The sequence below is a fragment of the Tenrec ecaudatus genome, chromosome 18 (genome assembly GCF_050624435.1).
Source record: "Tenrec ecaudatus isolate mTenEca1 chromosome 18, mTenEca1.hap1, whole genome shotgun sequence".
In the NCBI taxonomy this organism is placed as follows: domain Eukaryota; kingdom Metazoa; phylum Chordata; class Mammalia; order Afrosoricida; family Tenrecidae; genus Tenrec; species Tenrec ecaudatus.
The window spans coordinates 68,465,877-68,488,049 of record NC_134547.1 but is presented as its reverse complement, the minus strand read 5'-3'; positions in this window follow the sequence as shown (position 1 = coordinate 68,488,049).

Genomic DNA, 22,173 nt, shown 5'->3' with positions numbered 1-22,173 from the left:
TCACGGGGTCCACCTGGGGCTCTCAGGAGGGAAGAGGGGCCAAGGTGAGGGGTCCCTGGACAGAAGCAAGGTCTACCTAAGGTCCATCATCAAGACCCTGCTCACCCCCAGGACCTTAGGGTGCCTGCTTCCAGCACACCTGGTCTTTCATCTTTGCCCAAGGCCTAGCACTTACGGGCAGTGAGTTTGGTTGGCTCTTTTCTGGATGCGCTTGTACCTGGACAGTTGTCACCTTGGCACCTCCCACTGTGTCCTTCCTATCACCTTTCTCTGCTGGGCTTCTCTGATTGTCAGAGGACCGAGGGAGCATGTAGACACCACATCCAGGGATTTGACCCACTCAGCCCTGTGGCAAAATGTGTTATTTGTCTAGCCCTCCCGGGTAGGAGCAGAGCAGGGCACAGAAGAGCAGGGCAGAGTCTTCTGCTTTCTGCATATAGGCTGTGTGTCCAGAGCCCAGAGGGCTCAGGTTGGGCCCACCCCAGCTGCTCCTTTCCCAAAGCACACCTTCCTGAGAAGCTGCTTCCTCGCCTGGGGACAGAAGACTGGCAGCCGTGGAGGTTACTGACCCCACGGCCGGCCTCTTGGGGCATCCCAACTTACAGAGGCTTAAACCCTTGTTGGATGCTGCTGTCTCCACCTTGAGAGTCTTCATTGTTTTTGAACAAGGGAACCTGTGTTCTCCGTTTGTACAGGGTCCCGCACACGAGGCGGCCGGCCGTGACCACAAAAGGAGTCATCCGTGAACATTTTACCAACAATGGGCTCCTGGCCCGGATCTGGGAGGTCCGGATCTCAGTGTTCGGCGGTGTGCAGCTGGGGGCTGGGGCGCTGATGCACAAAGACCCCGTGCAAGGAAGGCCACCAGGGAGGGGAGGGGATGCTCTGTGGGCACCCCTTCTGGGAGGGAAGACAAAAGCTCATGACTCCACGTTCCACACTGGTGCGTTGGCATTGCCACCTCTCATGCCAGCATAGGTGGTAGTGGTGGTGACGGGGGTGGTGGTGGTGATTGAGCACTCACTTTCTACCGAGCTCATCTGACTTTTCTGTGTGTTCATGATGGGACTCTCACAAAATCTGTGAGGGCTGGGGTGACAGTCATTCTCCCCTTTCGCAGATGGGGGGCTCTGAAGCCATGGGCCATGCCATAGTGGCCCAGAGGCTCTTAGGTGTGGAGATGTGGGGTGCTGCTGTCTCCCCTCTATCCCATGCAGGGTTTCTGACTGCACACACTGCAGCTTCACCGGGCTCCAAAAGGGAGCCTGATGGGGGACAACCGCCGCCCTTGGGCATGGCAGTCCAAGGTGTCACTCACAACGCCACCAGGGCTCCAGTGGGATCCTCCTCCTCTGGCTCCGTGGTGAGGCCCTGCGAGGCACAGGCAGGACCGCTGTCCTCGCTGCTCCCCAAGCGCCAGGCCAGCGCAGCAGGCACCCTGCCACGTCTGAGAGTCCACTCTTGCAGGGGAAGTTTGGAATGGGGTCCATGGGCTCGCTGTTTGCTTCGGGTGGAAAAACCCGCGTCACTTTCAGCACTGTTGAGGATAATTGCCAAGGAAAACGGCTCAGATGTGTTTTCCATGTTGTCTTATTAGGAGGCACTGTGCTGCCTGCATAATATTATGACAGCCTGCAGTCGACCTGTTGGGCTGGGCCCTGTGGCCCAGAAGCAGCCCTGACCTAGGCCACACCCTTGAAAATATTATCCCAGACAAGTGGCTCATCAGGGGGCCGAAAGGGGGCTGTTGGAAGCCATCGGTGGGCATTGAGAAAATCACTTTTGCCCATCAGCTGGGCTGTCCAGCTGCCATGAAGGGTGTCTGCCCCTGGGGCCCGAGTCCAGAGACACCATAGGCTCAGCACAGCTCGGGGCAGCCAAGTCTTCTAGGCAGCCTTGAAGGGCAGCTGGAAAATGCCAGGCCAGAAAGAAAGGGACGGCGTGTTCCCCATTAACTCGAGAGTCTGCCCAGCCGGGCTGTCCCTGGTTCCCAGTGTTTGTGGTCCCCTGGGCCGTGGGCCCTGTGAGGACCAGCCCAAATGCCCAGTGCACGCAGCCAGCAGATGTAGAGGGCACGAGATGCTATCAACCCTCCTGAGTGTTGGGAACACGGAGTGAAGACACTGTGAGAGGGCAGCTACAGAAACGCCTGTCCCCCAGAGCTGGCTTTTGAAAGGTGGACCCCTGACCTGCGTAGGGCTTCTCACCTGCCAGGACGACCTTTGCCTCTTCTCGTCTTCACGGTATTCCTACGATGAACTAAAATGTCAGGTGCTGATTGACACTCAAGATCCTTTAAACTCTGTAGTGCTCCTTTCAGGAAGGCTTGGCTCTGGTCCCATTTTACAGATGTGGCTAAGAAAGTTCACATGTCATTCAAAGAGCCATTGGCATGAGCTCCACAGCGACATTGTCCTGTTTCACAGCGGTCGTCCGAGTTTTCTGGCTAGTAGGTGGGGGGTGAGGGATCCCAATCGGCACTGTCTTAAGGAAAGTTCTCTGAGACTTGAATCGCTGCTCTGGAGACCATTCTGAATCATTGTGGCAGAGCCAAACTGCCCCCATGGGTTTGTCGCTGTGGCCGTGAATCCTGGGAGACACCAGTCTATGAAACACTGTCGTAAAAGCAGCCAGTGTGGGTTGCCTGGGAACTGTTGGCCTGTATAAGGTTTGAGTCTTCAAGAGACACCTCTCACGACCGTCCTAGGAATTCTGTGCACTCCTAAAAGTGATAGGGGGAAATGCCCAAGAATCATCACAAAAAGAAACCCCAATTCTTTTTGAGAGGGGCAGGAAGGGAGAGCAGGGAAGGGTGTCCCAGCTTTCCTGGTGAACACCGGTTTACCTTTCTGTCGGCAGCAGAGCACAAGGAGACGCGGTCAAGAGAGGCCGTCCCCTAAACAAGTGTGTTCTGAGAGACTCAGGTGTGCCGTGTCAGCGGATGGCACAACTGGTGACCTTGTTCTTTGAGTGTGATGGGAAGCAGGAGTCCTGGAGGGCTCTGGTGAAAGCCTGGGGCTTCTGATCAAAAGGTCAGTGGTTCGAACCCCACCCCCTCCTCCCCCCACCCAGCTGCTACACAGAAGAAAGAGGAGGCAGTCTGCTCCCAGACAGATTGGCAGTCTTGGAAACCCAATGGGGCAGTTCTTACTCTGTCTCCCTGAGCATCAGAATGGACTGAGCAGCAGTGGATTTCTGTGGGGTTCGGTCTTGGTTTTCATAGGGCGGCGTTCACCCTTGAAAGGGTTGCCACAAGTATCTTTGCAGAATTGTGACAATGAATGAGAAAGCGAGAGATTCACCTTCTGCATGTATCTCGGATTCATCTCTGGAGGCCAGCTGAGCACGTGGGCTGGTTGTGAAGCTGGCTGGACCCTGTCTCGTGGTGGGTATGGGTGGGGTGTGTTTGCTCGGGACTGACAGAGGGCCAGCACCCAGGACTGGGCACAGAATTCAGAGCTGCCTGCTCCTGCACTGAAGCCTCACTTCCACCATGAGTCCGCATGATGACGGCTCATTTCCTTTAACTCAGGGAGATGCATTTACCCCTGTAAACTGTTCAGAGGTTGCACTAGATGCGTGCTCAGGTGGGTCCGAATGGGACACAGCTTCTTGGTACCATCCCACTCCTACTCCTGTCCCACAGATGTCATCTGGGAATGACTGAGCCTGAGGCATCTTTAATCGGAGATCATCACAGGCACCAGAGAACGCTTGGGTCGAGCCTCTAGCTCTTTCAGACGGAGAAAGTGGCTGCTCCAGGGTGGCGCAGAGGCACGTGTGATCACAATGAAGGGCTTGCTCCTCCTGTTGCTGTCAGGGATTGTTGGTACGGCGACCACACCACGGAACATCGCCTGATGCTCTGCCCTCTCGGTGATCACTGACAGGTTCCAGTCCGAGGCGGTGGCCAGTGCGCATCCGGAGTGGTTGCCCACCTGAGTGCTCAGGTTTCAGCCCTCGAGTGGACAGGACTCTGCTGTGGTCCAGAAGGTTTGCATCGGCTCATTTTGGGGAGCCAAATGCAAGCCTTTCTTCTTGGTCGGTCTCAGTTTGGAGCCGTCCGCCACAGATGGTAGTTTAAACACAGGCATTGACATCGACTTTAAACAAATCACTGACGTCCAGTTGATTCCCACTCACAGCGACCCTAGCGGACAGGGTAGAATTTCTCTGGTGGGTTGCTGGGTAACCATGGCTCTCAATGGGAGTAGAAAGCCGCTGGTAGTTTTGAACTGCCGACCTGGCAGTTAGCAGCCCAGTACATGACCACCAGGCCACGACCAGCCCGTCGTTTCCAGCATTGTGGCCACAGGCACCACCACCATGGGGCCACAGGCTGTCAATGGACAGTTGCAGGACCCTGGGCAGACTTCATTGGTGACAGGCCATCTTTAAGAAGCAGTTCATTCTAAAGACAGGGAGCGTCACCCTTCCCCAACCCAACTCCCCTCCCAGGGAAGAGGGCCAAGGACAGAAGCATGTAAGGGGGTGAGTGCCAAGAACAGGTCACATGAATGAAGTCATGGCTTGGCATTTGGAGAGTGACTCCGGAGCTATCTGCCAAGGAGCTGCGATGTGGCTTTCTCTTAGAATTGGAGTCCCCACAGATTTGCCAGAGAACGAGTGCTGACATTTCTGTAGATCCCCAGGTAGATGGCGGTGGAGTCTCCATTACCCCAGGGACTGCCACCTCTTGCACGAGCGCCATGACTTACCTGATTACATGATATCTGTTAGGAGAATCTTTCCACAGGGCCTCATTCAGGAATGCCCTACCAGCTGTGGAGGACTCGGGATTGGAACTGTCTGATGGCGGTCTCAGATAGAAGTAGTACCTGTCAGATTCATTCTCTTGCCCCCTCTTTTCCCTCTCCTCCTCCTCTGTCTGTCAACACACACACTCTCAACTCTCCCCATTGAGAAGTCAGCGAAATGAAATGGGACCCTCTGAGCAAGTTACCTATTCTTTCCTAAAGATGCTACCCACAGTGTCTGCTCAGTGGACAGTGACCAGATCAGGAGAGTAGACAGGCCATCTGGAACCTCTTAATCAGAATCAGCAGCCAGGGCACCAAGAACATAGATTGTGGAATCAGACCTCATTGAGCCAGTCAGTCCCTGCTGGGCGGCATGGGTGAGTCCACGGTAATTCATTTGACAAACGCCGGGTCTCCGAGTTTCTTGCAGGGAAAGGGATTTGTTCATTGCCATTGAGTGTGCTCCACGTTTTATGCGCCGCATAAAGCAGAAAGAAACACTGCTTACTCTTGCGCCATCTCATTCCTGCGCTCCACACCATCGCTGGCATCCCGGGTTATTTGGTTGTGTGACTATTGTGTCTTCCAACCAGAGGGCTCATTTCTCAGCCATGTGCCGGGCAACGTTCTGTTGTCACCCATAAGGTCCTTCATGTGCTAGAAGTCCATCACTCGACTTTGCTTCTTAGCGCTTCCATGGAAACCCGTCCATCATGGGAGACGCTGCTGGTATTTGACACGGAGTCAAGCATCACTGCAGTGTGCACGTCCAAGCAGTCTGACAGGTGGTGGTGGGAGGAATAATAGGGACTATTTCAGCTCCCCGCCCTGGGGTCAGGTCTGCCTCGTCGTGACCCTAGAGGGCAGAGTAGCGCTGGCCCTGCGGGTTTCTGGGAGTGTAAGTCTTTTCAGGAGTAGTTTGTCATTAGAAAGTGTGTGCCATACAGACGTATCATCTCCAGCTTCCTTTCCCTACCATCTGGATAATAAGGCCGTTTGTTCCCAGAGCAGTCAAAGGCTCAGCCACACGAGGCCCCTGGTGACCATTTCTTGGTTGAGTCTGTATTTAGGATGCCTATGATTGATGACCCCATAAGGGTTACCATGAGTCGCAACAGCAGAGTTCAAGTTATGAGCGATGAGATTCAAGCACTTGGCTCCTATCCAAAGGGCATTGGTTGAAACCCACCAACAACTCCACAAGAGGAGGGAGCGTCAGATGATGTCCACACAGAGTTACCGTCTCGGGAATCCACAGGGGCAGTTCTACTCTGTCCTGGAGGGTCACTGTGAGTTGGCATTGGCTCAGTGGCAGTGAACTTTTTGGTTTGGGGTGTGTCCACGTGGGATCTTACTGGCATGGGCTAGGCAACCCTCCCTTCTAGGGAAGCTTTGGTCAATATGTCTTCCTGCGCTCCTCCTATCTGTATGGGTGTCCTGTGGCTGCTGTAACAAATTATTCCTCACAAGGTGATATAAAACAGCCCAAATGAATTCACCCATGATTAAGGTGACCAGATTTTAACATTGGTAAAGCAGGACACCATTGATAAAACTCATATCCTGGCAAAATAGCCACATGGCAGCCAAAAACCGTATACCCTACCTTGTCGTGCATTCTTTCCAAAAATCAGGACTTTCTAAAAATGCCATGGGACGCGGGAAAAATTATTAAAAATCGGGACTGTCCCGCCAAAAGCGGGACGTCTGGTCACCTTACCCATGATTCCAGAGACTAAAAGTTCAAGGTATGAGCATAGCCTTGCTCCCTCTGAAGACTCTAGGACAGTGGTTCTCAACCTTTCAATGCCGCCACCCTTCCATACAGTTCCTCATGTTGTGGTGACCCCCAACCAATCCAATTATTTTCATTGCTACTTCCTACCTGTAAATTTGCTATTGTTATGAATTGGACGACTCCTGTGGAAGGGCTGATCGACCCCCAGAGGGGTCACGACCCACAGGTTGAGAACTGCTACTGCAGGGGGAGTCCTTCCTTGCTTTTCCCTAGCCAGCAGAGTTAGCAGGCTTCCTTGGCATAGCTTGACTCACAGCTATTTGTGAACCCCTGCCACCATCACCGCATAACCAGCTCTCCCTCGGGTGTCTGCATGTCTGAATCTTCTCTTCTTGTAAGGACATCAATCCTACGGGATCAAGGGCTCCCCTCCCCTCCCATCACCTCCTCTTAACTAACTAGGTCACGTTCACACCTAGTGGCACTCAGGACTTTGTTTTATAGGTTTGAGAATGAGAATACAGTTCAACAGACAAAGCTAACAGTAGCTTTTGCCTGCCAAACCTGCTGTCTTCTTAAGAGACGATCACGGTCAGGACGTTTGAAATGTCCTCCCCCCCCTCCCCCCCGCCGCCCCGAGTCTCTGCTTCCTTATCCATTTGGGAGGGAGGACAGGACCCTGATAAGCTTCTCCCTCGTGTCGGGCGAGGCTCAGACATCACACCTTCAGTTCTCGGTTCAAGGTGGGCCTTCCCAGTGAGCAGGGAAGACTGGTGGAGCGGCTCGGGCCACCAATCACTTGTTATCATTCTATCGCTAACATCCAGTCTAATGACTTCCGTCTAACACAGGGGTTCTCAACCTTCTTCATGCCACGACCCTTTCATGAAGTTCCTCGTGTTTTGGCCGCCCAACCATCAAATTATTTTCATTGCTACTTCATCGCTGTCGTTTTGCTATTGTTATGAATCGGGCGACCCCCGTGAAAGGGTCGTTCGACCCCCAAAGGGGTCAAGACACACGGGTTGAGACCTGCTGGTCTAGCAAGACACTCAATACATGTGTTTAAAGGAATTAATCATGTATACAGAGAGTCTGGCACCATGCCTGGCCACCAGAGGCACAGAATGCATGGGAACTGGCCCAGTCAGTGGTATGACGTGACATGTGCTGAGGTATTTCCTGTATTAGGGGAAATGTAGGCAGGAAAACAGCATTCGGACCAGGGAGTTGCAGAGAACAGGGTGTCGTGTGAGCACCTCTTCAAAGGATGAGCTGACACATCAAAGCGGGGAAATGCTCAGTAACCCAGAATGTCGGCAAGCTCACTGGGTTTGGACCTGTCATCTGGAAAGACGCCTGGATTGGGAGGCTGTGAAAGCAGGGGGCGGGGAGGGGGAGCGGCAGTGTGGGTGTAGGGGAGCCTTCATAACATGCATGGGCTGGCCCCCTAGCTCCAGAGATGGACTCAACATTTTGTTCCGTTGGACATAAGGTTGCCAGGAATTGGAGCAGACTCTAAAGCAGGGACCTACAAGGTTGACCAAAGATGAGCGACTGCAAGAAGCCACTGCCCTTCAGGGGATGGCTTGTCATGGACCAGAGTCTAGGCGCAGAGACCATTCCGAAGAGGGACTTGGCTATGGCTATGGCGGGCGGGGCTGGACAGTGGGAGCAGGACTCCTGGAAGTGAGGAGACAGAAACATCTTGGCTTCTCTCTTCTCCCTAGCTACCAATGAAATCCATCCCTGCTCTTTGTTTTTTGGGGGTTTTTTGGCTTGTTTTGAATCATTTTATTGGGGGCTCATGCAACTCTTATCACAATCCATACATATATCACTTGTGCAAAGCACATACGTATATTCATTGCCCTCATCATTCTCAAAACATTTTCTTCTCTACACAAGCCCCTGGCATCAGCTCCTCATTTTTCTCCCTCCCTCCCCACTCCCACCCCCTGCCATGAACCCTTGATAATTTATAAATTATTATTTTGTCATATCTTGCACTGTCCGATGTCTCCTTTTACCTACTTTTCTATTGTCTGTCCCACAGGGAGGAGGTTACATGTAGATCCCTGTAATCAGTTTCCCCTTTCCACCCCACCCTCCTCCCACTCTCCCAGTATCGCCACTCACACCACTGGTCCTGAGGGGCTAATCCGCCCTGGATTCCCTGTGCTTCCAGTTCCTATCTGTACCAGTGTACATCCTCTGGTCTAGCCAGATTTGTAAGGCAGAATTGGGATCATGATAGTGGGGGGGGGTGAACATTTAGGAACTAGAGGAAAGTTGTATGATTCATCATTGCTACACTGCACCCTGACTGGCTCGTCTCCTCCCCTCAATCCTTCTGTAGGGGGATGTCCACTTGCCTACAGATGGGCTTTGGGTCCCCAATCTGCTTTCCCCCTCATTCACAATGATATGATTGTTAGTTCTTTGATGTCTGATACCTGATCTCTTCGACACCCCATGATGACACAGGCTGGTGTGCTTCTTTCATGTGGGCTTTGTTACTTCTGAGCTAGATGGCCGCTTGTTTACCTTCAAGCCTTTAAGACTCCAGATGCTATATCTTTTGATAGCCGGGCACCATCAGCTTTCTTCACCACGTTTGTTTATGCACCCATTTGTCTTCCATCCCCATCTTTGTAACAAGCCCTAAGGAAAATGTGGAGGGAAGCCACCTGGGCATGTACTTACCCGCACACCAGTGTTGGCATTTTCACAGGGGGCAATGCCAGGGGTCCCTCTCTTCTGGGTACATTGTCCCATCCAAGGAAAGCGGCGACATTTCTGATTCCCAGGTTGCACACCCATTGAGGGGCTAGTGGGGTCACCTTCTGGTGGAAGGGCGGGGTGTCTGCATTTACCCCAAGGCTGCCCCTCACTCAGAGGAACATTCCCACCCGGAGACCCAAACGCAGCTGGTGAGTGGAATCGTGTGAGAATGCCGAGCTCTAGCCTAAGGAGCTGGACCGAAGGTGAGATTCCAAGGAAGGAATGAGGTGATTTTGTAAGCCGGTCCTTGGCACTGCAATGTCCCTCGGGCCTCATTGCATGCCTATTTGATGCGTGAGACCAGCGAGCTGATCTGCTCCCTAGAACCAAGTCCCTGGTCCAAAGCCCAGGCCAGGAATTCCTTTGTTTTCCTCCAGATCCAAGAAACCGGGCACAGGTGGTATGGCACTGAAGTGTGCAGGCGCTGGGCCAGGCAGGGAGGTCTGGATGCAAGTCCACCCCACACCTACCCCCGTTCTCCACAGCACCAATCTTTCCTCCTGGGACTGGGCCTCATCTTGTTTCCTTCTGTTAGACCAAAGGGTATTAAAGGGTATTCAGAAAGAAAAGGATTCCCCGTACGGGACCCTGGCTCAATGACCCATGTAACGAGTCCTAGGGAAGGATAATTGTCCAGCGAGGCCTCCTGATTGAAGGGAAATTAATATGTAAACGCTGTTCGTCTCTCTTCTCAGATAATGCCAGGTCTTGTCCACACACTCTGCCCTCCAGTGTAAGCTGGCTTAGAGACCATCTTTGAATCTCATTAGAAATAGCTGTCCAGCCCCGGGAGGGCTCAGACTTGGGATTGTGGGAGAGCGTGACCACATGCCTCCCTCCTTGTCTTCATCCATCCGATGCCAGCCTGCAGAGGGGCGCAGACGCTGAGCACTTGGCTCCTGCCCCAGCTCTGTCTCTTGCTTGGTGCTGCAACTTGGATGGGTCAAGTAAGTCCTCCCAGCCTCAGTTTCCACATTCCTCCATTGGGTACCAGGTACTCCAGGTAGGCATCGCACCCCTTCTACCGAACTTCCTTAGTCCAAGTGGAGGGGTCATGTATCCCAGAACTGGGGACCACATTTCATCAACCATAAGAAGGCCCCGGTAGCCTAGTGGGCTGCTCACTGAGCTGCCAGCCACAGCGTCAGTGGTTCAAATGCCCCAGCCACTCTGCAGGAGAAAGATGGAGGCTATCTGGTCCCGTAGAGACTTAAAGACTCAGAAACCCATCAGGGCTGTTGGGTCCTGTCCTGCAGGGTCCTGATGAGTCAGAATCAACTGGATAACAGTGAATTTGGCTTTGGTTTGGTTTGGACCCACCGCAGTCGCGACCTCCTTGAGGTGGTGGTGGTTGCTTGGTGCTGTTGGCTCTGTTCCAGCTCACAGCGACCCTGGGGACAACAGAAGGAAACACTGCCTGGTCCACCACCATCCTCACCATGGTTAGTGTCTTTGAGTGCAGAGGACTAGCCACTGAGTCCACCCATCTTGTCGAGGGTCTTCCTGGGTTTTTGCTGCCCCTCTATTGTACCACGCAAGGTGTCCTTCTCGGTGGACTGGTCTCTCCTGATCACATATCCAAAGTCCGTGAGACTGAGTCTCGCCATCCTTGCTTCTAAGCACCTGGGTGTGACTTCTTCTAAGACAGGTCTGAGATCACCTGCCTTGATTCTCCCTCGACCCTCACTCCCAGGAGTCTCTTCTCTGCTTTCTAAGAACAGAATAAGAACTGCGCACAGCACCATGCCCCTTATGTCTGAGTGGCCTTGCTGTAGGGAGAGGCTGGTCCTCCTTGGGATGGCGTTTGGCATGCGGTGGGCTTTTGGGAAATGAGAGCTCTGGTCAGCATCACTGACAGTAACCTGTGTCCTATCCATATAGCTAGCCACCACATAACATGGGCAAGCGACTCACAGGGCCCAGTGCTGGGTGACTGAGAAGCATAATTAGGCCTCTGTGGAATAAACCTTGTGGAATAAACGGAGTGGCTGCTTCGGGGAAACCAGGGTAACCAAAGAGCAACCTCTGCCCCCAGCCTGAAGACACTCATGCTTCAACTACACGGAGCTCAAGGCAGGACTTGGGGCTTGGGGTGTGGAGGGCCTGCGTGCCCCTCACAGTAGGGCTCGGTCTTCATGGCCAGCTACTGGTTCCTCCAGCTCCTGAGTGGACACCAGCAGCTGGGCCCCCACCTCCCCCATCCCTTGTGCAGAGTGAGACCCTCTAGGTGGGTGCTGAGGACCTGGGAGCGTGCCCTCTCCCAGGATGCCCCGGGAGACTGCAGCTGGAAGCTTGAGAAGCCCAGAGCCGAGGGGAAGCTGTAGTGCAATGTGGGCAGCGATGCTTCATAAAGCACACCCTTCACTTCTAAGGTTTCTGCTATTGCTGGGGGGGGGTGGCACAGAGGGCAGCCCAGGCACCCCTGGCCACTAACATCACCCAGAGGACCACACGCTTATGGCTTCCTGTTACAATGGGTTTCAAAAGTTGGGTGGGGTTTTATTTTTTTAGGGGGGAGGGTTTCTTTGTTTTATGTCAGCGAGTCAGATCTATGCCATATTCCCAAAATCTTTCTGTGGGGGGTGGGGTGGGGAGTACTGTGGATGAGTGTGCTTGTGCATTGGATCTGTGCAAAAGTGCTTGTGCCACTGCAGGGAGAGCCAGGGGACGGTGGCTCTGTGGACAGAATGCAGCTGTGGCTGGGGCACCGATGCAGGTTGTCTCCTGGTGGACATGGGTGGGAGTGTGTCTGGAGCCATCCTGGGGGTGGAGTGGTTACGATGCATTGGGCTGCAATCTGCAGGGTCATCTGTTCGAAACCGCCAGCAGCTCCGGGGGAGAAAGACTGGGCTTTCTACTCCCGGCAGGTGACAGTCCCGGCAACCCACAGGAGTTCGCTATGAGTCAGCACCGGCTCACTGGCGGCGAGTTTCAGTTTGGGGTTTTTGTGCGGCTTCAGGAGGCAGCGATGGTTCTGCTGGGAACGGGGGAGTCGGTGTCTCTGCCCGAGCAGGTGTCCACGATGTGTGGGAGCAGATGTAAGAAGGGATATCATTTTGTTATCTGAGGATGCTCCTGTGCTGGGGGGCTTCGGAAAGGTTGGGGGAAATCCCACCGTCTTGTCATTCGTTTTTTCCACAGACTTTTTTTCCCACAGACTTTTTTTCCCACAGACTTTCTGAAGCCCACCCCCACCCCCTGTATACGCGTGTCTATGTGTCTGTCTGCAAGGAGAGTGGGTGGAGACAAGAAACCCAGAACTGCTAAACTGATCAAGGGCCTGCTAGGTTATGGACCGAGGATTTAGACTTCCCAAATATCTGGTGCCTTATGGTGGGGTCCAAATTTTGGGGTTCAAACAAGGTTATGAAACTTCAAACCCTAACCTCACTGTTACAAAGTCCACGCTGACCTGGCTGGAGGGCGGTTTTGAACTGCTAGCCTTGTGGGTAGCAGCCCAACACATAACCACTAGGGCACTCCCAGGGAGGGGTGGTGTGTCTTTAAACGTCATTGGGAGAGGGAGCTGAGAGGCTCAGAAGGAGCCAGGCAGATCCCTTAAGGAATTTAAATGGGTCAGGAGCCCTCAAAGAATTGAAATGAGCATGAAGCACAGGTATGGAGAGTTTTCTGGGCCCAAGCACAAGCCAAATAGTAAATACCTATTTTCAGCACCGAGTTTGGATGGCCAATTTGCATATACATGTGCTGCCTGAGTTTCTATTTTTACTGCTGGGTTTGCTAAATAGTTCTCATCTGTGGAGAAGGCCCACAGGCCAGGGGTGTGTCTGGGGGTCTGACCTGGGCTCAGCCAGTGTTCTGGTGACTAGAGTCAAGGGGAAGTTCCGGGGGGGTTGCGGGAGAGGGAGCGTGCAGCCCCCAAGAGTGTGTTCTCAGGCTGCGTCCTTGGGGATACCAGGCTGTCCCCTGAAGCAAAGCATTGGGCTCCCCTGAATGCAGAAGTTAAGATGGAAAGATTGGCATCTGTAATGTCACTCTCAGTTTGCACAGTATAAAACAACTTCCCAACCTGCCCTAAAAACCAGCCCGGCCATCATTTTATTACTGGCAGAATTCTCACCGTCCATCCTAGATGATGACGAAAAAGGGCCTGGTGAGTCTACATCTGAAATCAGCCAAGGAAACCTCCATGGCTCACACACAACCTTCTGACCAGCACCTGACCGTGGCAATGACTCAGGGCCAGACAGTGTTTCATTCTGTTGTGCATGGTTTGCCTTGAGCCAAGTCAATGGCCACGAAGAACAGCCTCCACCTTTTGACTACGAGCTCCATGCGGTTGGCATTGATTAGTAACGTACTGAGATCCTCCACCCACTGCCATTGAGTCAATGTTGACGCATAGAGACCCCATAGGACAGAGAAGAACTGACTCTTGGGGTTTCTAAGGCTAAAACTCTTTACAGGATATATCCCTGGTGGGATAGTGATAATGCGTTGACCTGCGATCCACATGGTTAGCAGCTCAAAACCACCAACAGCTCTGCAGAGAAAGACTGGGCTTTCTAGCCCCCTAAACAGTTAGGGTCTCAGAAACCCGCAAGGGGGACGCTGTGAGTTAGCACTGACTCGATGGCAGTGAGTTTGATTTGGTTTGGGTTAACTCTCTGGGAGGAGAGAGCCTCATTTTTCTCCTGTGGAGCAGTTGGCAGGTTCAAACCTCTGATCTTAGGTTAGCAGCTCAATGTGTAAGCCAGGGCATGACTGGGGCTCCTTAACTTGTTGTGATCAGTGTTGGCTATAAACATATTGTGATGAGTGGTGATGATTACGTTGTGACTATCAAGATCTTTGTGACCGACGACAGGACAGTAGCATCCATTGGCGCAAGCATCCCCCACTGTCCCTCTTGGGTGTCCTTTGTGCTTAGATGGCCGTGTGATCGTGAGCTAGATTTGGGTTTTTTTTCCGAATGACGTGGCCCCTTCATTTAGGGCCCCAGTGCCATTGTCACCTGGTCTGCTGGAATTGCCCAATCAGAACCTGCAAGGATGACTTTGCCAAGGTGGAGTTGACACTTCCCTTTGGAGAACCCACAGGGCAGGTGGATACGCTCCCCCCTTTCTCACGGTGAAGGCACCGTTCCAATAGCTTGTCTAGGCAGCGCAGTCCATGTGGGCCTGCAGGACAGTGGTGGTGGTGTGCTTTTGTCTATCTTTGATTCCCTAGGCTCAGAGACCCTCTGCTGAACCCCCACCTAAGGGTGCTCATTTCTAGCTGTGGGTCAGCCACACGTGCCAAGGGTTATGATCTTCATTAAAATAAGGTGTTGTGAGGCACACGGCAAGTGCGAATCGGCGCTGAAGGGGTCCTCTCACCACGGTGCCGTGCGCGTTACACGCAAGCGGGCACTGATCACTTTTGCTCCACATGGGAGGGGGTTGTAGAAGGTGATGGTGCTGCTGTTTGAGCGTGAGGTGGGGAAGCCGAATGGGCAGTCAGCTTGCTTGCCCAGGCTTTCCCAGTACACGGGGCAGGAGGCAAAGACGTGGAGTAGCCTGTGTTTGGTTCTCAGACCTTCTCCTTTGTGGGACAGAGCTTCTTTGTCACGACTAACCATGACTGTGTAGGTCAATTTTCAGAAGCTTCCTGAGGTGTGTGTGGCCTAGCTTCCCAGACTGACAAAACATGGCTCCGCTGTTTAAAAACATTGGCACGCCCTTTCCCTACTTGGGAAAGCGTATGGGTGGAATAGGAGATTTGTAGAACTTTGAGGTTCTAAGTTATACTTTGGAGCAGTGGTTCTCAACCTTCCTCATGCCGCGACCCTTTCATACACTTCCTCATGTTGTGGTGACTCCCAACCATAGCATTATTTTCGTTGCCACTTCATCACTGTAATGTTGCTACTGTTATGAATCGGGCAATCCCGTGAAAGGGTCATTCGACCCCCAAAGGGGCCACAACCCACAGGTTGAGAGCCGCTGCTCTGGAGGGTCTGGTTAAAATTGAGATACTTAAGCTCACTGCAAAGCAGGGAGGATGTTCACCAGCATCCAAGGGTTAACTCTTGGCCAAAATGGGTCTTCTTTGAAATGTAGAGATTGTACCCCCAGGAGTGGGCTTTGTTTAGCTATTGCGACAGCACCCTGGAATGCACTCCGCCTGAGGGCCAGACTGTGCCCATTCCTGGGTAGGGATCAGAAGGGAGTCAGTGGAGGCTTCATCCCTGTGGGGACTCTGCCTGTGGCTGTTAAGCTTTCCTGGTCCTCTATGGCTTGCAGCAGTCCTGCTGCTCAGGATTTAAGCTCCAACACGCTTCCCATGTGGCTCTTCAAGAGTTCAGGGGGAGAGACTGCCCTTTGACACCAGATGAAAAAACAAACCAGTTGCCGTCAAGTCTATGCCAACTCATTGTGACCTTGTTGGGCAAAGTAGAAATACCCTAGGAGGCTTTCAAGAATAGAATCTTTACAGAAGCAGCTGCCTCCCCTGTCTCCCACAGAGCTGCTGGTGCATTCGACCGGCTGGCCCTGGGGCTGAGTGCTTAACGGCCGTGCCACCAGAACCCCTCCTGGTCACCATTTTGCTCTCCGTGTGTTTCATCCCAAGATTTCCAAGTGTGACTCCCTTTACACACAACACCACCATCACCTTTTTCCCACGAGGCCCTGGGCCCCGTTGGCTTGTCCTGGGGTGGGGTCGCAGCTTCCTATGGTCAGCGTGGTCCTGGTGCCCACAGGCCGACTCACGAGGCTCTACCCTGAGTCCTGGGCTTGTGAGAGACTTGGCTGCAAGCTTTCATCTAAGAAAGAGCTCTCTGTCCCCCCTGCCCACCCCGCCCCATGTGTTGAAGATGGGCTGCCTCCGCAGTCAACTCATGGACAAAACTCCTCCAGAATACAGCTCAGTGCGGGACTCAGTCTCCCCTTAGAGAGCCAGCATCCCTTGCCCCCTGGCTCTTTGATTTGTTGTAATCTCTGACCTCTGGTACTCAACCATAGATTTTGCATTTCTAACTCTCCTCTGGGGGCTCCCTTGCTTTGCTTCAGACTGTTTCTAGTCTTCCTTCTTATGTAGAGATTATAGTTGCTGCATTTACCTGATGCCTCACCCGTGGGCCCCCTTTCCCCATCTTTTTTGTTCTCATATGAAGTCCATTTTTTAATTGATTGGGATTAATACATGTATCAAATCATTCCATGGTCCACTCACATCCAGCAGAATGGTACATTTACTACCACGGTTTCCAAAGACTCTTTTTTTATATGGACCTCTTGACGTCATCACCCCTTCACTCTGCCCTCGCCTTGTGTCCCCTTCCCCAAAAACCCTTATTCCACTTGCTGACTCTGTAGGTGCATTGGTCCTGGTTTCCATACCCCCACAAAAAAAAACAGAAAACATATGCTTCAACTTCAGGAGGGTGACCCCTCCTGACATGTCACTTCTGAGATATCCCTTGATATGTACACTCAAAAAAAACAAACAAAACAATACAGCCCCCTAAATTGAATATGATTTTGGAAGCCATACCAGGTCCAGCATGCATCACTGGGGGACACTGCTGTTCAAGTCGGGCTTCTGCCTTTGACATTCTGCACTCAACTCCCCAATCTGTTTGTTCTTCCCATCTTTTTTCCTTTCTCCCTTGCTATTCCTTCTATCACTTTTCCTCTCTCTCCCCCTCCTTCATTCCCTTTGCTCCCCCAGCCCCACCCCACCTCACCCCCTGCAGACCTGGGAGACACCTAAAGCTCTCATCCAGCTGAGAGCGCTCATACTTAGACCAAGCAAAGAAGGAACTAGAACCTTTGGGACACAAGTGGTACCTGATCCCTTTTTGAGTCTGATTTGACTCACTGGCAATTTTGAGTTTAAGCGTAGAGGAGGCCCTGGGTGCTGAGAGGTTGCAAGTTCAAATCCACCCCGTTGCACCATGGAAGAAAGGCCTGGAGATCTATTTTTTACAAGTCTGCAGCTGCTGAAGACCTTAGTCAATACAGGGTTGATCTACGCACATGGGCTGTCTTGAATCAGAATGAACTGGATGGTGATAGGTTTGGTTTGGATTCCTACCCCCACTCCCCCACTCCCCCACTCCAAGGCAGCTGTAACTGTGGCGTGGCAGTATAGCAAGTTAAGCATTTGGTCAGCTGTTCAAACCCACCACTAGTTCCCTGGGAGAAAGACAAGGCTGTATGCTCCCACAAAGAGCAGGTCTTCCCTGTCCCTCTGGTTCACTGAATTGGATGGACTGGGCAGCAGGGGTTGGACAGGGCAGAGGAGGAGCTAGATGGAGAAGTGACTACAGCCGCAGTCTTGGCTCAGTCTCTGAGCGCTGAGGGCTGAATTCCACTGCCCTGAGGCCAGGGCTGGCCTTGGGTTCAGCTTCTTAACCAACCAATGGCCTCAGGCTGCCCCAAAGGGCAGGGCCTCACCTCCATAGCTTGCAGCCTGGGAGGCTTCTGATGCTGGCCAAATCTCTCTGCCAAGTGGCCTCAAGGTCAGCAGTTTGAATCCACTGGCCATCCCATGGGAGAAAGGGGACTTTCTACTCTCCTAAGAGCTGCAGAGTTTGAGTGGCAGTCTCATAAACACACATAGGCAGTTCTGCTCTATGCTAGAGGGTCCCTAGGAGACTTCGGATGGTCTCAGGACAAGGGTGAGAGGCTGCGGCTGACTCCCGCAGTCAAGGGGAGAGGACCAGGGAATAGCAACCTGGCCGCACCCACCCTTTCAGATGTCCCAGCAGAAGCTGGGCTCCTTGTGCCTCCTGTGGGTCCAGTAGAACCGTGTTCCCCAGGCTTGTTAGTCATTCCTCCCCATTTCCTCTCCCGCTCCCTCTTTTAATATTGTACTATGAATCGGATGAGCATTTACATAGCAGACGGGCTTTCCATTTAGCAATGTGGACCCAGCTTGTTTCATGTCATTGTCTGCAATCCTCATGAGGAAGCATGGCTTATTCCCCAGCCCCCTAATCATGTTTCCTATTCTGTTGCCTCCTGTTGCCCCAACCCTCCGCTCTCACTGTGTCCTGGGTCCATGCTGCTTTCTTGATGTGGACCGAGATGGATACGTTCCGTTCCCCACCTGAAGGAAGGAAGGTCAGAGTCTGTTCTTCAGCCTGTGTCCCACCGCTCAGCCTGGTCTCCTTACGATTCTGTTTGGTTCTACATTTCTCTCCTGCCCTTTCCCAGCTCTCCTCATGGATCCCTGTCATGGAGACTGGTGTCCTTGGGGTCCATTGGTCCACCAGACTCATTGTTCTCCTGCCCTTCCCTTCTTTTTTCCTCACTCGTCTTTGCTCCAGACAGGGAGAGACCAACGATTACACCTTCGATGACAGCTCGCGAGCTTTTCAGAGTGTAGTCACTGTGCTAAAATTGGGTGTAAAACACTGTCTGGGTGGATGATGTGTGATGCCAGTTGATCTTGACCATGGTTCAAGATAGTTTATTTTATGGTGCTAAAGTGAAAGCTTACAAAGCAAGTTAAGTTGTCGTTAAGCACCATGGCACCCATTGTGACTCACGGCGACCTGCTACACAACAGAGCGATACGCTCGTCAGTGGGACGCCCTCACCGTTATTCCCATGCTCCAGGCATGGCCACTGTTACAGCCACTGTGTCGGTCCTTCTTTGCTGCCTCTACTTCACCAAGCATTGATGTCCTTCTCCGGGGACTGGTCTCTCCTGCAACGTGTCTAAAGTATGTAAGACAAAGTCTTATCATCCTTGTCAAGGGTAGAGATCTTACAAAAATATACCACCAGACTTCTCTTCTCTGGTGCTCCTGGGTGGTTTCCCCCAAAGTACCAGCCCCGAGGAAAGTCAGAAACTCTTCTTTCTCTTTATCCCAATTCTAATATTGTGTTTATTTGGGTTCCTCTCTCCTACTGAAATCCTCCACTCTTTCAAGTGGCCTTCCAAGTTATGACGGCATTAGTGACTGCCCAGCAACTTCAATGCGGTTCCTCTCAATGCAGCTCGAGGCTCCTCTGTGAGACGGGGGCTTCCTGCCCACGGTTCCCTGTTCATAGCACTGGTTTGAACATCGTTGTTCTGTTCTGACTAATCAACTCTGCTCTCTTGTTAGCGATACATTGGGCAGCAGTTTGAAATCATCAGCTCCAAACTCCTCAGGAGAAAGATGGGGCTTTCAACTCCTGTCAACAGTGACAGTGTCAGAAACTCACAGGGCCAGTCTGACCCTGTCCTAGAGGGTCCCTGTGAGTCTGCACCGACTCGATGGCAGTGAGTTTTGAATGAGTCCTGTGGGCTATGCCATTTCATCCTCTGACTGCATCTGGTCCCTGGGGCAATCCCCTTCGTGCCCTGTGCTGGCCATAGCATTTTGGGGAGTCTCTCTCAAGCCCACCTATAGCCATCCCTTTCCCCCTTGGGGTGAGAAGTCAGTGGGTCCCTGAGACATGCCTACCCAGACCCTCCTCTAGACCCTGTTTTGAATGGCTTGGAGCACACCCCACCCCACCATGGCTGTGTAGCGTCTTGCTAGGCAGTCCTCCAGAGAGCAGATGAGCACAACGTGCATCCTGGGTGGTGGGCAGATGCGGATGCTGTCTGCAGGGCAGGGTGTGATGCACAGAGCAGGGGCTGCATCTGGAGCAGGAGAACATTCAGGGGATTGAATAATAAACAAAAAGGTTGCTAAAGCGCCAGTGCTGACTCATGAGTCCCCCGTGTGTGTGGAGTAGAACTAACCGCTCCCTAAGGTTTCCCATGGCTGTGACCTTTCAGGGTGCTCCTGGGTGGATTTGAACCCCTAACTCTTCAGCTAGTGGCCACATCCTTGACTGTTAACACCGTCAAGGATTGAAGAGTGTCAACTCCGTGCTGGATTGACTTGTGTGTGTCTCCAACGTGCTGCCCGCCCAGAGCCTCAGCCATGTACCGTCTGTGGAACCAGGCCCATTACAGAAAGGACTAGTTAAGATGAGGTCACTCTGGAATCCAGTGACTGGTGCTCATATCACAACAGAGGAGAAGGCCCCATGGTGACACAAGCAAAGGAATGCTGGCAACCCCCAGAATCTGGAAGGGCCCAGGGAGGATTCCCCACTTAGACCTCTGGAAGGAGCGTTCCCTGAAGACCCCTTGACTTCAGACTTGTGGGCCCAGATTTGTGAGAATAAACCTCTGTTGTTCTAGGGTCCCCCGTTTGTGGTACTTGGCAGTGGCAACCCAGGAAGCTAAGAAACCACAAGGCTGTAAGAACGTGTGGGGGGTGGGGGGGAGGGGATAATAGGTGTGGCAGATTCTGGAACTTTTACATTTGAACTTGACCTTCTGGATTGTCAAGAATAGGCATCTGCCAAGGTAGAAGTGCAGTTTGATTTTGTTTTGTTTTTGAAAGGTTGGGTCATTTGCTTTGTAATAGGTGAGGCTCTTACTCCCATAAAGAGTTACAGACTCGGAAACCCACAGGGGCAGGTCTACTCTGTCCTAGGGGGTCGTTATGGGTCAGAATCGACTCGATGGCAGTGAGTGAGGCACGGGCTCTTGGGGCCATCTCACCCCAAATGGTATTCTGTTCATTTGATTTGTCACTTTCCAAAACTTGGCTCCGAGCTGCTCAGGAAACCACCGTGCTGGCTAGAAGCAAAGAGGCCTCTGAGCAAGGTCAGAGACTGCAGACTTCAGGATGGACAGAACTTCAGCGTCCAGAACACCCGCAGCCGCACAACGGAACCGGCGAGCAGGAGCGTGATACAGGCAGAGAAGGTGGCGGCTGCTGAGCCGTTCATTTTGCTTGGATCCTCCACCAGCATCCATGCAAACATCGGTCAGCAAGTCAAGCAGCGCGTGGAAGTGGGCAAACCTGCTGCAAAAGATGTCTTCATGCGGCTCAAAAGCAGAGGTGTCACATTGAAGACGAAGGGGTGCCTGACCCAAGCCACCGTCTCTTGAAGCACCTCCTGTGCCTGGGAAAGCTAGACCCTGAGTCCCACAGAGAGGAGCAGAATGGGTGACGCTGGGCGAAGAGTGTGCACCACTCCAGGGTTACGTTGGACGTGTTTTCAGGAGAGATGGACCCTGACAGAAGGACCAGTCTTGAGGGAGATGATCATGCGTGGCCAAATAGAGGGGCAGGGAAAAAGAGGAAGACCTTCCACCAGATGAACAGGGGCGAGACTGCAGCAATGAGGTCAAACGTAGCGACATTTGTGAGAATAGGACAGGCCAGAGCCGTCTTCCGTTTTATCACACACAGTCGGACAGGACTCGATGGCATCCAACAACATCCGCGTTTCCATTCCCCTCCTAGCCTGGGCTGGAGCCCTGTAGATAATGGGGTGGGGTGGCCCGAGACCTCAACTCACCAGAGTTTGCACAAAGCCAGGTTTATCACACTGTCCTGTTTCTAGACCGCCGCCGCCCAGCAAACCCGGTTAAACAGAACGCGCAAAAAGCTTAACCTTTTTCTGGATTTCCCTAAATGTAATTTTGTCCCTTCTCAGAGATAGCTGGAAAAAATCACTCGCGTTAGGGGGACATCTTGCTTATCGGGCTGACGGTCTTTCTGTTTCCAGGTGGCTTCACACGCAGCTCTGGTGGGTGGGTGTGTGGCAGAGAAGTTGGACCCACTCGGCTGGCTACAGTGACAAGAGCATCGCCACTCCTCTGAGACTGTCCCCGCCAGCCTCACCTTGCCAACATGGTGCAAATCAGAGTCACTGAGATAGGTTTTTTTAGGAAATACCAGGTGGAATTCCCCCAAATTCCCTAGGCTAGGCCACAGCCGGTGGAGGGGTGTGTGAGTGGGTGGGCATGTCAATAGTTGACTTCTTAAAAGAAAGCAAAGAGTCCCCAGTCAAATGAAGTTCAGTCTTCTAAGGGACTCCAGCCCACGCCTGTGCATATATCACCTTGCTGGACACAGAAGTATCTTGAGCCATCCTTGCC